The sequence below is a fragment of the Anomaloglossus baeobatrachus genome, chromosome 5 (assembly GCF_048569485.1).
Source record: "Anomaloglossus baeobatrachus isolate aAnoBae1 chromosome 5, aAnoBae1.hap1, whole genome shotgun sequence".
NCBI classification, from domain to species: domain Eukaryota; kingdom Metazoa; phylum Chordata; class Amphibia; order Anura; family Aromobatidae; genus Anomaloglossus; species Anomaloglossus baeobatrachus.
The window spans coordinates 548,034,029-548,050,471 of record NC_134357.1 but is presented as its reverse complement, the minus strand read 5'-3'; positions in this window follow the sequence as shown (position 1 = coordinate 548,050,471).

Genomic DNA, 16,443 nt, shown 5'->3' with positions numbered 1-16,443 from the left:
ACTTGGCTTGTCCCTGACCACGTTCTTCAGTCTTCTCCCTGCTCTAAGGGGCACTTTTCACACTATGACATCGCAGGTGCGATGTCAGAGGGGTCATGTCGAAAGTGACACACTTCTGGCGTCGCACTCGACATCGTAGTGTATAAATCCTAGATGATACAATTAACAAGCGCAAAATCGTCGTAATCGTATCATCGGTGTAGTGTCTGGGAATTCCATAATTACACGACTGCGACAGGTACGATATTGTTCCTCATTCCTGCGGCAACACACATCACTGTGTGTGAAGCCGCAGGAGCGAGGAACATTTCCTACCTGCGTCCTGCAGCTCACGCCGGCTATGCGGAAGGACAGAGGTAGGCAGGATGTTTACGTCCCGCTCATCTCCGCCCCTCCGCTTCTATTGACCACCTGCCGTGTGATGTCGCTATGACGCCGCACAACCCACCCCCTTAATAAGGAGGCGGGTCGTCGGCCAGATCGACGTCGCAAGGCAGGTGAGTCCATGTGAAGCTGCCGTAGCGATAATGTTCGCTACGGCTGCTATCACAATATATCGCTGCTGCGACGGGGGCGGGGACTATTGTGCTCGGCATCGCAAGCATCGGCTTGCGATGTCGTTGTGTGCAAAGTGCCCCTTACTCTCTGCCTATTTGATTATATTTTCTATTTCCTGATTTTGTACTGCAACCTTATGTTTTCTGACTGACCCGGCAGCTGTTGCTCATGGACACTGCACTGTAGCTCCATTCCATTTGTGGAAGAAAAAAAAAGACAGTTGCACTCTGAAATGCTAAAGCATGCAAACAATGAATGTAAGAATATAGATCTGCATTACTGCTTAAGGAAGGCTAGAAAAAAATGTAGATATTTAGCATACAAAAGTGGCAATTTCTATATCAGTAGCCTTGTCAAGGCATATCTCATATACTAGGTACCTACTCTAATGCCTCTCTGGGTTAAAAACCTCCATGGGTATGGGCAAGTAGGAACCTGCTACTAGAAAATAAAATGACTTCTGTCTAGATTATGGAATCATGCCTTCTGACTGTGCACCCCTGCCCATTATCCACAGTAAAGTGCCTTTGTGTTACCAGTATCATGGAAGCCCTCTATGTATCCCTTAACAGATGATGGAAATGAGTGGGCAGTTGTGTTTTTATGGATTGAGGTGAATGCTATTTGGTGGTGATTGTGGTACAGAAAATTTTGGATCAGTTCACATTTATCCTGTGCTCTTTGCTAAGCACTTACATCAGAATTTCCATCTACATCTCCAAAATACGTAATTCAGGTGAAAGCACCTGAAGAATCCATTCACTATAATGAGGCATATATACCCCTGTAAACCAAGATATAGTCAATACAAGATATAAAATATTGAAGTTTATTGATGAAAGAATAAAAGACAAGATCGAAAACAATGAAAGCAGTGCAGATTGCATGGCAAGGGACAATAGATAAATAACTCAAAATTAGTATTACAAACTCCAATAATCAAATAAATATGTGATAGCAGAAAATATATATTTTTTTATAAAAAGGAGTCCAATAAAAAACAATGTTTACAATATATATGAAATATGAATCAAAATAAATAATAATAACAATACACACCCAATAAATACCCGTATATCAGTAATTAATGAAGTGACAATTGCCCCCAATGCAATAAGCAACGTATCCACAATATAAAAAAAATGCACTTATAAAAATAGTAAATAGTCTTAGTACAAAACTATTATTCTAAATATAAGAAATATCTGATATAGTGTATAGAATTTTTTTTTATAAAAATTAGCCCCAAAATTGGGTTTATATATAAATAGCCACTGGATTATTAATAATTAATAAGACGTTATCAGCAATATTTATTTAGAGCAGCATATCAACACTGCAGAAAAATTATTAAAATTTAACTTTTACTCAAATTTTCTCTAAAATGTGGTCAGAATCACAATTACGAGACAAACAAACAATCAACATATAATAAAAGAAAGGGCCCCTCCTTTAAGATCAGAGGATATGTCTAAAGGCCAAGGATACACCGCAAAAGAGAAATCGGATTTATCTCACCAATTATTCTTTCAAATGGAGTAAATTGGGTCCATTCATTTATATTAAGATGGAACCCACAAGGATCTGAAGTGTCTCCCGACGCGTTTCACTCAACTCTTCAGGGGAGTAATAAATGCAACTCAGGTCCCACAAAAACATGAACCTTGCATTCATATAACATGCACTTAACAAGATTGTTCAAAAACAATGCGGTGATTCCATTACAGGTTCCAATTATAGAAAGACCTGTCACCTATACAGCATGCTGGAACAAATATACAATAAATATCTAACAGCAAACTAAACGGATTTCCTTATCTTTTATATAGATCTCTGGGAACTCACCACATGGTACAGGCGCCCGTGCTTCTCGCCCTATCAGTCAGCTGTCGCTGAAAGGGGAGTTTAAATACTCCCTCCCTAGCCCAGCGTGTGACATCATTTCCGCCCACCTGAACACATAGTCATCAGGTGTCCGGATGTGGCGCGTGATGTTATTTAGTAGCTATGGTGATATGCATCATCTTGTTTAACAGAACGCCCGTCCGGTCACATGGCCCGCCGAATGCATCACCATATCTCGCGGTTACCATGGCGACTCACCCGGACACGTGGCTAGCAGGTGACCGGATGTGGCGCATGATGTTGTTTCCACATTCACTATGGCAACATACGTCGTTTTTCCTTTCAGACCGCCCATCCGGGCACATGGCCCGCTACCCGCGTCATCAAACCCTGCGGTTACCATAGCAAATCAACCAGACACATGACCAACAGGTGACCGGACGCACGATGTTATTTAAATAGTAGCCATAGTGACGTCTATCCTCGTATACCATCCGGTCACATGGCCCACAGTGCCGCATCACAGCACCCTGTGGTTGCCATAGCAATTCACAACAACATCATTTCCTACTACCCGGCCATGTGACACGCCTGATAGATCACAATCACCATAGCAATATACGTCATCCTTACAAGGTTATATGACAGCACCACACCATCTGAAGAAATACACATATCACAAAACGTCACTAATTAGATTATTTGTCGTTTCAAAACAACTACCATACTATATTAAAGGGTAGGGAAAACAAACTGTTAACCCGCCTCATTGATTATGATCAGGATATTATTGCCACAAAAACCGGTTTATCCAATATATTTCATAATCAATAAAAGGTGATTCCAAACTGAAATAACAGTACCTAGTCATATCACCCATTAAACAAAAGCATGCTGATAGAAATCAATAAAGTCCATATCAAAGCATGTCATCCAGATAACAACATGGAGGTTTTTATACCTATATTCACGCTCAAAAAAACGGATTACAAAAGATTCTCAAGAAAAGGATTTTTGCTTAGAAAAAATATACATCTGACATCAAATCCAAGATTTAGAGTATTATCACACCATGGTTCAAAAGAAAGGGCGGGTTTAGAAAGGGGGGGGGGGGACAGAAAAAACAAAATACAAAGACATTGATCATGAGAGGCCACCCTACATGGTAGTCAACTAGACCTCAACAGCTCAAAAGAAACCTTGTGGTTGGGGCCGACAAGAACCAGAAAACAGAACCCACCGAAGAACTCTCTCTAAACCTCTGCCCACTACTTCTAAATACTAACCCTACTTATCATGTGGGGGTCGGCGCCATAAGATAGAACGGTGGGTGGGCGCCCCCTCTCGGCCGTCGTCTTACCCTCCTAGCTCTGATAATAGCTATACCACCACTAAACAAAGGGTGCAAAAGAAAGTTCCTCATTCAAACCGTTGGGACGGAGTGTCTTCAACCAATAAATCCATCTAGACGCTTGTTGTAATAATCTCCTGTCCCAATCACCCCCTCTGGGAGGCGGTCTGACATGATCAATGCCTTGAAATGCAACAACAGAAGGGTCTCCAGCATGTAAATTATTAATATTCCTAGCTAACGGCGTATCGTTGTTCAACCTAATATCCCTAAGATGTTCCCCAATCCTTCGTCTAAGTTCCCTACGGGTCTTACCCACATATTCCAGTTTACAAATGCATGTTGCTTTATAAATTACTCCCTGTGTCTTACAATTTATAAAGGATCGAATCTCATACTCTTTTCCCGTAACCTGGCTCCGAAATTTCTTACCAATAGTAATGGAATTACAGGCGACACAACCACTACATTTATAACATCCCTTTAGAGTAGAATTAGGGAAGAAAGAATTTTGTGGTGCCAAGAAACTATGGACCAGCCGGTCCTTTAGCGATCTTGCTTTCCTGTATGTAATGGATGGTCTATCCGCAAGTAAACATCCTATGCCATTATCCATTTTTAGTACAGGCCAATACGTCTCAAAAATCTTTTTAACCCCTTCTGCTCCATTATCAAATGTTGTGATAAATCTTATCACATCATCTTTAGTCTCCCTTGTCTGTTTTTTAGGGGGGTATAAAAGGTCCGTTCTCTGCACCTTCTTAATATCTGCAGCTGCCCTTCTGACCACTCCCCTTGGATATCCTCTCTCAAGGAATCTATTCTCTAGGTCTTCTGATTGTTTACAAAAATGTGCTTCATCTGAACAGTTCCTACGAATCCTAGCAAACTGTCCCTTTGGGATACCTTTTTTCAAACTAAATGGATGATTACTTTCCCACCTCAATAATGAGTTAGTTGAAGTGGGCTTGCGGTAAGTGCTTGTCAATAGATTACCACGCAAATCTTTCTCTATCATCAAATCCAAAAAGGAAAGTTTCGTTCTATCAATTTCATATGTGAAAAAAAGACCCAAATCATTTTTGTTCAGATCGTTCATGAATCCTTTCAGTTCTTCCTCGCTGCCTTTCCACACCATAAAGATGTCATCGATGAATCTGTACCAGATTCCAATCCTTTCATTGACAGATTCACGATCCTCTCTGAAGACCACAGTTTCCTCCCACCAGCCCAGGAGCAAATTAGCATACGACGGGGCACATGGACTCCCCATCGCTGTGCCCCTGAGCTGATGGAAGGTGTGGCCATCAAAGGAAAAAATATTGTGTGTTAGGCAGAATTCGAGAATATCCAAGACAAAGTCAGAATGCTCCTCACATTGGACCCCTCTTCCTTTCAAAAAGTATTTAGCTGCTGCCAATCCTAGATCATGACGAATAGACGAATACAAAGACTCAACATCGATTCCAACAAGGAGCGTCCCTTCCTCAAAGGTAAGTCCTTCCAATTTTTTAAGCAAATCAGTAGTATCTGATAAATAGGAACCCAGACTGAGGACAAATGGTTTCAGAATAACATCCAGGTAGACACCCAAATTCTGCATTAGGTTATCAACCCCAGATATTATGGGTCGCCCTTTTAGGGGATCAACTCCTTTATGCAGTTTGGGCAAACTATAAAAGGTAGCCATTACCGGATGCCCAGGGTAAAGAAATTCAAATTCAGATTTGCTTATCAACTTCTTATCCAAAGCATCCAGGAGTAGAGATTTTAATTCTTTCGAATACCGTTGCCAAGGATTGGACCCCAATTTTTTATAACTGTTCTGGTCCCCCACAATGTCATAGCACATCTTCAAATATTTCTCACGATCCATTACAACGGTTTTCCCCCCTTTATCCGATTGTTTGATAACAATATCTGTCGCTTTACCCAAGGCATCAAGGCTCCTCATTTCTTCCCTGGTCAGATTAAATTTTACACCATGATCAGGTTTCAATCTTTCCAGTTCATGAGAAACAAGATTGAAAAAAACATCAATAGCACTAAGGTCACTCTGAACTGGTGGCATTTTTTTACTCTTCAATTTGAGATCTGTGAAAGGGCCTCGACCAGTCAAATCTGGCCCCATCACATCCAAATTGTACAAGAATCTTACATCTTCCAGGATGTCATCTGAAATTCCTAAATCAGAGCATACTCTTTTATTGTCTCTGATAAAGTATTTTTTCCATTTTAGTTTTCTAATAAAAAGATTGAGATCCTTAATGCTTTCAAAATCGTTGTAATCCGTCGTGGGTACGAATGAGAGACCCTTACTTAATACACTCAAATCTGCAGTGGATAATGTCCTACTTGATAAATTTACTACTTGGTTGGATCCACGGGATTCTGATATCCCCCTCGATTTGTTCTGTTCCTCAGAAAATACTCTTTGTTCTAAAAAATGGCCATTCTGATAGGGTTGGTTAAACCTACCCCTACCATTACCAAAATGTTTTTTCTTCCTGCCCTTTGCTCCCATATTCCTACCCTCTGAGTCAGATATATCCGTATCCGTTGTTGAACACTCCGTTTCACTTGGTTTAAAATAACGTGGAAGGGCAAAATTATAGATTTTATTCTCTCTAAAATCCTGCAGATCTCTATTATAAAATTTGTGTTTTTTATCTTTGAGGTGATATTGATATTTTTCAATTGTACTTTGTAGTATCTTTTCTTTTCTGGAAAATTCCGTTTCTCTCGAAAAAGTATTAGTTATATCAATCTGTTCTTTTAACGCCACCTCGATATCTGCAAGATTCTTTTTCTCTTCGTCCAAAAGTAATGCCATTAATCTAAGAGAGCTTTCCGTAGCTTCTTTTTCCCATTTTGCAGCTAATTCCTGACCCCTATACCGATATCCTGGCTGTAGGGAAATTCTCAGGTGTCTGGGAACGATTTTATCATGCAAGTAGACCTCTAAAGACTGAACCTCCCACCAGGAGGCTGTCCTATTTTTATAGATCTTAGTTAATTCCCGGAACGCACCATTTAAGGTGGGAGTGTACTTTTTCTGTACATACGTCCTCTCTGAGAAAACATCTTTTGCTTCATTAGTCCAAGAGCCTATGTCCATACCTGTACTCAAAAAACCTGCCATGTTATAATTCAATATGTATAAATAGCCACTGGATTATTAATAATTAATAAGACGTTATCAGCAATATTTATTTAGAGCAGCATATCAACACTGCAGAAAAATTATTAAAATTTAACTTTTACTCAAATTTTCTCTAAAATGTGGTCAGAATCACAATTACGAGACAAACAAACAATCAACATATAATAAAAGAAAGGGCCCCTCCTTTAAGATCAGAGGATATGTCTAAAGGCCAAGGATACACCGCAAAAGAGAAATCGGATTTATCTCACCAATTATTCTTTCAAATGGAGTAAATTGGGTCCATTCATTTATATTAAGATGGAACCCACAAGGATCTGAAGTGTCTCCCGACGCGTTTCACTCAACTCTTCAGGGGAGTAATAAATGCAACTCAGGTCCCACAAAAACATGAACCTTGCATTCATATAACATGCACTTAACAAGATTGTTCAAAAACAATGCGGTGATTCCATTACAGGTTCCAATTATAGAAAGACCTGTCACCTATACAGCATGCTGGAACAAATATACAATAAATATCTAACAGCAAACTAAACGGATTTCCTTATCTTTTATATAGATCTCTGGGAACTCACCACATGGTACAGGCACCCGTGCTTCTCGCCCTATCAGTCAGCTGTCGCTGAAAGGGGAGTTTAAATACTCCCTCCCTATCCCAGCGTGTGACATCATTTCCGCCCACCTGAACACATAGTCATCAGGTGTCCGGATGTGGCGCGTGATGTTATTTAGTAGCTATGGTGATATGCATCATCTTGTTTAACAGAACGCCCGTCCGGTCACATGGCCCGCCGAATGCATCACCATATCTCGCGGTTACCATGGCGACTCACCCGGACACGTGGCTAGCAGGTGACCGGATGTGGAGCATGATGTTGTTTCCACAATCACTATGGCAACATACGTCGTTTTTCCTTCCAGACCGCCCATCCGGTCACATGGCCCGCTACCCGCGTCATCAAACCCTGCGGTTACCATAGCAAATCAACCAGACACATGACCAACAGGTGACCGGACGCACGATGTTATTTAAATAGTAGCCATAGTGACGTCTCTCCTCGTATACCATCCGGTCACATGGCCCACAGTGCCGCATCACAGCACCCTGTGGTTGCCATAGCAATTCACAACAACATCATTTCCTACTACCCGGCCATGTGACACGCCTGATAGATCACAATCACCATAGCAATATACGTCATCCTTACAAGGTTATATGACAGCACCACACCATCTGAAGAAATACACATATCACAAAACGTCATTAATTAGATTATTTGTCGTTTCAAAACAACTACCACACTATATTAAAGGGTAGGGAAAACAAACTGTTAACCCGCCTCATTGATTATGATCAGGATATTATTGCCACAAAAACCGGTTTATCCAATATATTTCATAATCAATAAAAGGTGATTCCAAACTGAAATAACAGTACCTAGTCATATCACCCATTAAACAAAAGCATGCTGATAGAAATCAATAAAGTCCATATCAAAGCATGTCATCCAGATAACAACATGGAGGTTTTTATACCTATATTCACGCTCAAAAAAACGGATCACAAAAGATTCTCAAGAAAAGGATTTTTGCTTAGAAAAAATATAAAGGGCGGGTTTAGAAGGGGGGGCAGAAAAAACAAAATACAAAGACATTATTCAAGACATTGATCATGAGAGGCCTCCCTACATGGTAGTCAACTAGACCTCAACAGCTCAAAAGAAACCTTGTGGTTGGGGCCGACAAGAACCAGAAAACAGAACCCACCGAAGAACTATCTCTAAACCTCTGCCCACTACTTCTAAATACTAACCCTACTTATCATGTGGGGGTCGGCGCCATAAGATAGAACGGTGGGTGGGCGCCCCCACTCGGCCGTCGTCTTACCCTCCTAGCTCTGATAATAGCTATACCACCACTAAACAAAGGGTGCAAAAGAAAGTTCCTCATTCAAACCGTTGGGACGGAGTGTCTTCAACCAATAAATCCATCTAGACTCTTGTTGTAATAATCTCCTGTCCCAATCACCCCCTCTGGGAGGCGGTCTGACATGATCAATGCCTTGAAATGCAACAACAGAAGGGTCTCCAGCATGTAAATTATTAATATTCCTAGCTAACGGCGTATCGTTGTTCAACCTAATATCCCTAAGATGTTCCCCAATCCTTCGTCTAAGTTCCCTACGGGTCTTACCCACATATTCCAGTTTATAAATGCATGTTGCTTTATAAATTACTCCCTGTGTCTTACAATTTATAAAGGATCGAATCTCATACTCTTTTCCCGTAACCTGGCTCCGAAATTTCTTACCAATAGTAATGGAATTACAGGCGACACAACCACTACATTTATAACATCCCTTTAGCGTAGAATTAGGGAAGAAAGAATTTTGTGGTGCCAAGAAACTATGGACCAGCCGGTCCTTTAGCGATCTTGCTTTCCTGTATGTAATGGATGGTCTATCCGCAAGTAAACATCCTATGCCATTATCCATTTTTAGTACAGGCCAATACGTCTCAAAAATCTTTTTAACCCCTTCTGCTCCATTATCAAATGTTGTGATAAATCTTATCACATCATCTTTAGTCTCCCTTGTCTGTTTTTTAGGGGGGTATAAAAGGTCCGTTCTCTGCACCTTCTTAATATCTGCAGCTGCCCTTCTGACCACTCCCCTTGGATATCCTCTCTCAAGGAATCTATTCTCTAGGTCTTCTGATTGTTTACAAAAATGTGCTTCATCTGAACAGTTCCTACGAATCCTAGCAAACTGTCCCTTTGGGATACCTTTTTTCAAACTAAATGGATGATTACTTTCCCACCTCAATAATGAGTTAGTTGAAGTGGGCTTGCGGTAAGTGCTTGTCAATAGATTACCACGCAAATCTTTCTCTATCATCAAATCCAAAAAGGAAAGTTTCGTTCTATCAATTTCATATGTGAAAAAAAGACCCAAATCATTTTTGTTCAGATCGTTCATGAATCCTTTCAGTTCTTCCTCGCTGCCTTTCCACACCATAAAGATGTCATCGATGAATCTGTACCAGATTCCAATCCTTTCATTGACAGATTCACGATCCTCTCTGAAGACCACAGTTTCCTCCCACCAGCCCAGGAGCAAATTAGCATACGACGGGGCACATGGACTCCCCATCGCTGTGCCCCTGAGCTGGTGGAAGGTGTGGCCATCAAAGGAAAAAATATTGTGTGTTAGGCAGAATTCGAGAATATCCAAGACAAAGTCAGAATGCTCCTCACATTGGACCCCTCTTCCTTTCAAAAAGTATTTAGCTGCTGCCAATCCTAGATCATGACGAATAGACGAATACAAAGACTCAACATCGATTCCAACAAGGAGCGTCCCTTCCTCAAAGGTAAGTCCTTCCAATTTTTTAAGCAAATCAGTAGTATCTGATAAATAGGAACCCAGACTGAGGACAAATGGTTTCAGAATAACATCCAGGTAGACACCCAAATTCTGCGTTAGGTTATCAACCCCAGATATTATGGGTCGCCCTTTTAGGGGATCAACTCCTTTATGCAGTTTGGGCAAACTATAAAAGGTAGCCATTACCGGATGCCCAGGGTAAAGAAATTCAAATTCAGATTTGCTTATCAACTTCTTATCCAAAGCATCCAGGAGTAGAGATTTTAATTCTTTCGAATACCGTTGCCAAGGATTGGACCCCAATTTTTTATATCTGTTCTGGTCCCCCAGAATGTCATAGCACATCTTCAAATATTTCTCACGATCCATTACAACGGTATTCCCCCCTTTATCCGATTGTTTGATAACAATATCTGTCGCTTTACCCAAGGCATCAAGGCTCCTCATTTCTTCCCTGGTCAGATTAAATTTTACACCATGATCAGGTTTCAATCTTTCCAGTTCATGAGAAACAAGATTGAAAAAAACATCAATAGCACTAAGGTCACTCTGAACTGGTGGCATTTTTTTACTCTTCAATTTGAGATCTGTGAAAGGGCCTCGACCAGTCAAATCTGGCCCCATCACATCCAAATTGTACAAGAATCTTACATCTTCCAGGATGTCATCTGAAATTCCTAAATCAGAGCATACTATTTTATTGTCTCTGATAAAGTATTTTTTCCATTTTAGTTTTCTAATAAAAAGATTGAGATCCTTAATGCTTTCAAAATCGTTGTAATCCGTCGTGGGTACGAATGAGAGACCCTTACTTAATACACTCAAATCTGCAGTGGATAATGTCCTACTTGATAAATTTACTACTTGGTTGGATCCAGGGGATTCTGATATACCCCTCGATTTGTTCTGTTCCTCAGAAAATACTCTCTTTGTTCTAAAAAATGGCCATTCTGATAGGGTTGGTTAAACCTACCCCTACCATTACCAAAATGTTTTTTCTTCCTGCCCTTTGCTCCCATATTCCTACCCTCTGAGTCAGATATATCCGTATCCGTTGTTGAACACTCCGTTTCACTTGGTTTAAAATAACGTGGAAGGGCAAAATTATAGATTTTATTCTCTCTAAAATCCTGCAGATCTCTATTATAAAATTTGTGTTTTTTATCTTTGAGGTGATATTGATATTTTTCAATTGTACTTTGTAGTATCTTTTTTTTTCCGGAAAATTCCGTTTCTCTCGAAAAAGTATTAGTTATATCAATCTGTTCTTTTAACGCCACCTCGATATCTGCAAGATTCTTTTTCTCTTCGTCCAAAAGTAATGCCATTAATCTAAGAGAGCTTTCCGTAGCTTCTTTTTCCCATTTTGCAGCTAATTCCTGACCCCTATACCGATATCCTGGCTGTAGGGAAATTCTCAGGTGTCTGGGAACGATTTTATCATGTAAGTAGACCTCTAAAGACTGAACCTCCCACCAGGAGGCTGTCCTATTTTTATAGATCTTAGTTAATTCCCGGAACGCACCATTTAAGGTGGGAGTGTACTTTTTCTGTACATACGTCCTCTCTGAGAAAACATCTTTTGCTTCATTAGTCCAAGAGCCTATGTCCATACCTGTACTCAAAAAACCTGCCATGTTATAATTCAATATGTATAAATAGCCACTGGATTATTAATAATTAATAAGACGTTATCAGCAATATTTATTTAGAGCAGCATATCAACACTGCAGAAAAATTATTAAAATTTAACTTTTACTCAAATTTTCTCTAAAATGTGGTCAGAATCACAATTACGAGACAAACAAACAATCAACATATAATAAAAGAAAGGGCCCCTCCTTTAAGATCAGAGGATATGTCTAAAGGCCAAGGATACACCGCAAAAGAGAATCGGATTTATCTCACCAATTATTCTTTCAAATGGAGTAAATTGGGTCCATTCATTTATATTAAGATGGAACCCACAAGGATCTGAAGTGTCTCCCGACGCGTTTCACTCAACTCTTCAGGGGAGTAATAAATGCAACTCAGGTCCCACAAAAACATGAACCTTGCATTCATATAACATGCACTTAACAAGATTGTTCAAAAACAATGCGGTGATTCCATTACAGGTTCCAATTATAGAAAGACCTGTCACCTATACAGCATGCTGGAACAAATATACAATAAATATCTAACAGCAAACTAAACGGATTTCCTTATCTTTTATATAGATCTCTGGGAACTCACCACATGGTACAGGCTCCCGTGCTTCTCGCCCTATCAGTCAGCTGTCGCTGAAAGGGGAGTTTAAATACTCCCTCCCTATCCCAGCGTGTGACATCATTTCCGCCCACCTGAACACATAGTCATCAGGTGTCCGGATGTGGCGCGTGATGTTATTTAGTAGCTATGGTGATATGCATCATCTTGTTTAACAGAACGCCCGTCCGGTCACATGGCCCGCCGAATGCATCACCATATCTCGCGGTTACCATGGCGACTCACCCGGACACGTGGCTAGCAGGTGACCGGATGTGGAGCATGATGTTGTTTCCACAATCACTATGGCAACATACGTCGATTTTCCTTCCAGACCGCCCATCCGGTCACATGGCCCGCTACCCGCGTCATCAAACCCTGCGGTTACCATAGCAAATCAACCAGACACATGACCAACAGGTGACCGGACGCACGATGTTATTTAAATAGTAGCCATAGTGACGTCTCTCCTCGTATACCATCCGGTCACATGGCCCACAGTGCCGCATCACAGCACCCTGTGGTTGCCATAGCAATTCACAACAACATCATTTCCTACTACCCGGCCATGTGACACGCCTGATAGATCACAATCACCATAGCAATATACGTCATCCTTACAAGGTTATATGACAGCACCACACCATCTGAAGAAATACACATATCACAAAACGTCATTAATTAGATTATTTGTCGTTTCAAAACAACTACCACACTATATTAAAGGGTAGGGAAAACAAACTGTTAACCCGCCTCATTGATTATGATCAGGATATTATTGCCACAAAAACCGGTTTATCCAATATATTTCATAATCAATAAAAGGTGATTCCAAACTGAAATAACAGTACCTAGTCATATCACCCATTAAACAAAAGCATGCTGATAGAAATCAATAAAGTCCATATCAAAGCATGTCATCCAGATAACAACATGGAGGTTTTTATACCTATATTCACGCTCAAAAAAACGGATCACAAAAGATTCTGAAGAAAAGGATTTTTGCTTAGAAAAAATATACATCTGACATCAAATCCAAGATTTAGAGTATTATCACACCATGGTTCAAAAGAAAGGGCGGGTTTAGAAGGGGGGGGGGGGCAGAAAAAACAAAATACAAAGACATTATTCAAGACATTGATCATGAGAGGCCTCCCTACATGGTAGTCAACTAGACCTCAACAGCTCAAAAGAAACCTTGTGGTTGGGGCCGACAAGAACCAGAAAACAGAACCCACCGAAGAACTATCTCTAACCCTCTGCCCACTACTTCTAAATACTAACCCTACTTATCATGTGGGGGTCGGCGCCATAAGATAGAACGGTGGGTGGGCGGGCGCCCCCACTCGGCCGTCGTCTTACCCTCCTAGCTCTGATAATAGCTATACCACCACTAAACAAAGGGTGCAAAAGAAAGTTCCTCATTCAAACCGTTGGGACGGAGTGTCTTCAACCAATAAATCCATCTAGGCTCTTGTTGTAATAATCTCCTGTCCCAATCACCCCCTCTGGGAGGCGGTCTGACATGATCAATGCCTTGAAATGCAACAACAGAAGGGTCTCCAGCATGTAAATTATTAATATTCCTAGCTAACGGCATATCGTTGTTCAACCCAATATCCCTAAGATGTTCCCCAATCCTTCGTCTAAGTTCGAATCCTAGCAAACTGTCCCTTTGGGATACCTTTTTTCAAACTAAATGGATGATTACTTTCCCACCTCAATAATGAGTTAGTTGAAGTGGGCTTGCGGTAAGTGCTTGTCAATAGATTACCACGCAAATCTTTCTCTATCATCAAATCCAAAAAGGAAAGTTTCGTTCTATCAATTTCATATGTGAAAAAAAGACCCAAATCATTTTTGTTCAGATCGTTCATGAATCCTTTCAGTTCTTCCTCGCTGCCTTTCCACACCATAAAGATGTCATCGATGAATCTGTACCAGATTCCAATCCTTTCATTGACAGATTCACGATCCTCTCTGAAGACCACAGTTTCCTCCCACCAGCCCAGGAGCAAATTAGCATACGACGGGGCACATGGACTCCCCATCGCTGTGCCCCTGAGCTGGTGGAAGGTGTGGCCATCAAAGGAAAAAATATTGTGTGTTAGGCAGAATTCGAGAATATCCAAGACAAAGTCAGAATGCTCCTCACATTGGACCCCTCTTCCTTTCAAAAAGTATTTAGCTGCTGCCAATCCTAGATCATGACGAATAGACGAATACAAAGACTCAACATCGATTCCAACAAGGAGCGTCCCTTCCTCAAAGGTAAGTCCTTCCAATTTTTTAAGCAAATCAGTAGTATCTGATAAATAGGAACCCAGACTGAGGACAAATGGTTTCAGAATAACATCCAGGTAGACACCCAAATTCTGCGTTAGGTTATCAACCCCAGATATTATGGGTCGCCCTTTTAGGGGATCAACTCCTTTATGCAGTTTGGGCAAACTATAAAAGGTAGCCATTACCGGATGCCCAGGGTAAAGAAATTCAAATTCAGATTTGCTTATCAACTTCTTATCCAAAGCATCCAGGAGTAGAGATTTTAATTCTTTCGAATACCGTTGCCAAGGATTGGACCCCAATTTTTTATAACTGTTCTGGTCCCCCAGAATGTCATAGCACATCTTCAAATATTTCTCACGATCCATTACAACGGTATTCCCCCCTTTATCCGATTGTTTGATAACAATATCTGTCGCTTTACCCAAGGCATCAAGGCTCCTCATTTCTTCCCTGGTCAGATTAAATTTTACACCATGATCAGGTTTCAATCTTTCCAGTTCATGAGAAACAAGATTGAAAAAAACATCAATAGCACTAAGGTCACTCTGAACTGGTGGCATTTTTTTTACTCTTCAATTTGAGATCTGTGAAAGGGCCTCGACCAGTCAAATCTGGCCCCATCACATCCAAATTGTACAAGAATCTTACATCTTCCAGGATGTCATCTGAAATTCCTAAATCAGAGCATACTCTTTTATTGTCTCTGATAAAGTATTTTTTCCATTTTAGTTTTCTAATAAAAAGATTGAGATCCTTAATGCTTTCAAAATCGTTGTAATCCGTCGTGGGTACGAATGAGAGACCCTTACTTAATACACTCAAATCTGCAGTGGATAATGTCCTACTTGATAAATTTACTACTTGGTTGGATCCAGGGGCCCCTCCTTTAAGATCAGAGGATATGTCTAAAGGCCAAGGATACACCGCAAAAGAGAAATCGGATTTATCTCACCAATTATTCTTTCAAATGGAGTAAATTGGGTCCATTAATTTATATTAAGATGGAACCCACAAGGATCTGAAGTGTCTCCCGACGCGTTTCACTCAACTCTTCAGGGGAGTAATAAATGCAACTCAGGTCCCACAAAAACATGAACCTTGCATTCATATAACATGCACTTAACAAGATTGTTCAAAAACATTGCGGTGATTCCATTACAGGTTCCAATTATAGAAAGACCTGTCACCTATACAGCATGCTGGAACAAATATACAATAAATATCTATCAGCAAACTAAACGGATTTCCTTATCTTTTATATAGATCTCTGGGAACTCACCACATGGTACAGGCGCCCGTGCTTCTCGCCCTATCAGTCAGCTGTCGCTGAAAGGGGAGTTTAAATACTCCCTCCCTATCCCAGCGTGTGACATCATTTCCGCCCACCTGAACACATAGTTATCAGGTGTTCGGATGTGGCGCGTGATGTTATTTATTAGCTATGGTGATATGCATCATCTTGTTTAACAGAACGCCCGTCCGGTCACATGGCCCGCCGAATGCATCACCATATCTCGCGGTTACCATGGCGACTCACCCGGACACGTGGCTAGCAGGTGACCGGATGTGGAGCATGATGTTGTTTCCACAATCACTATGGCA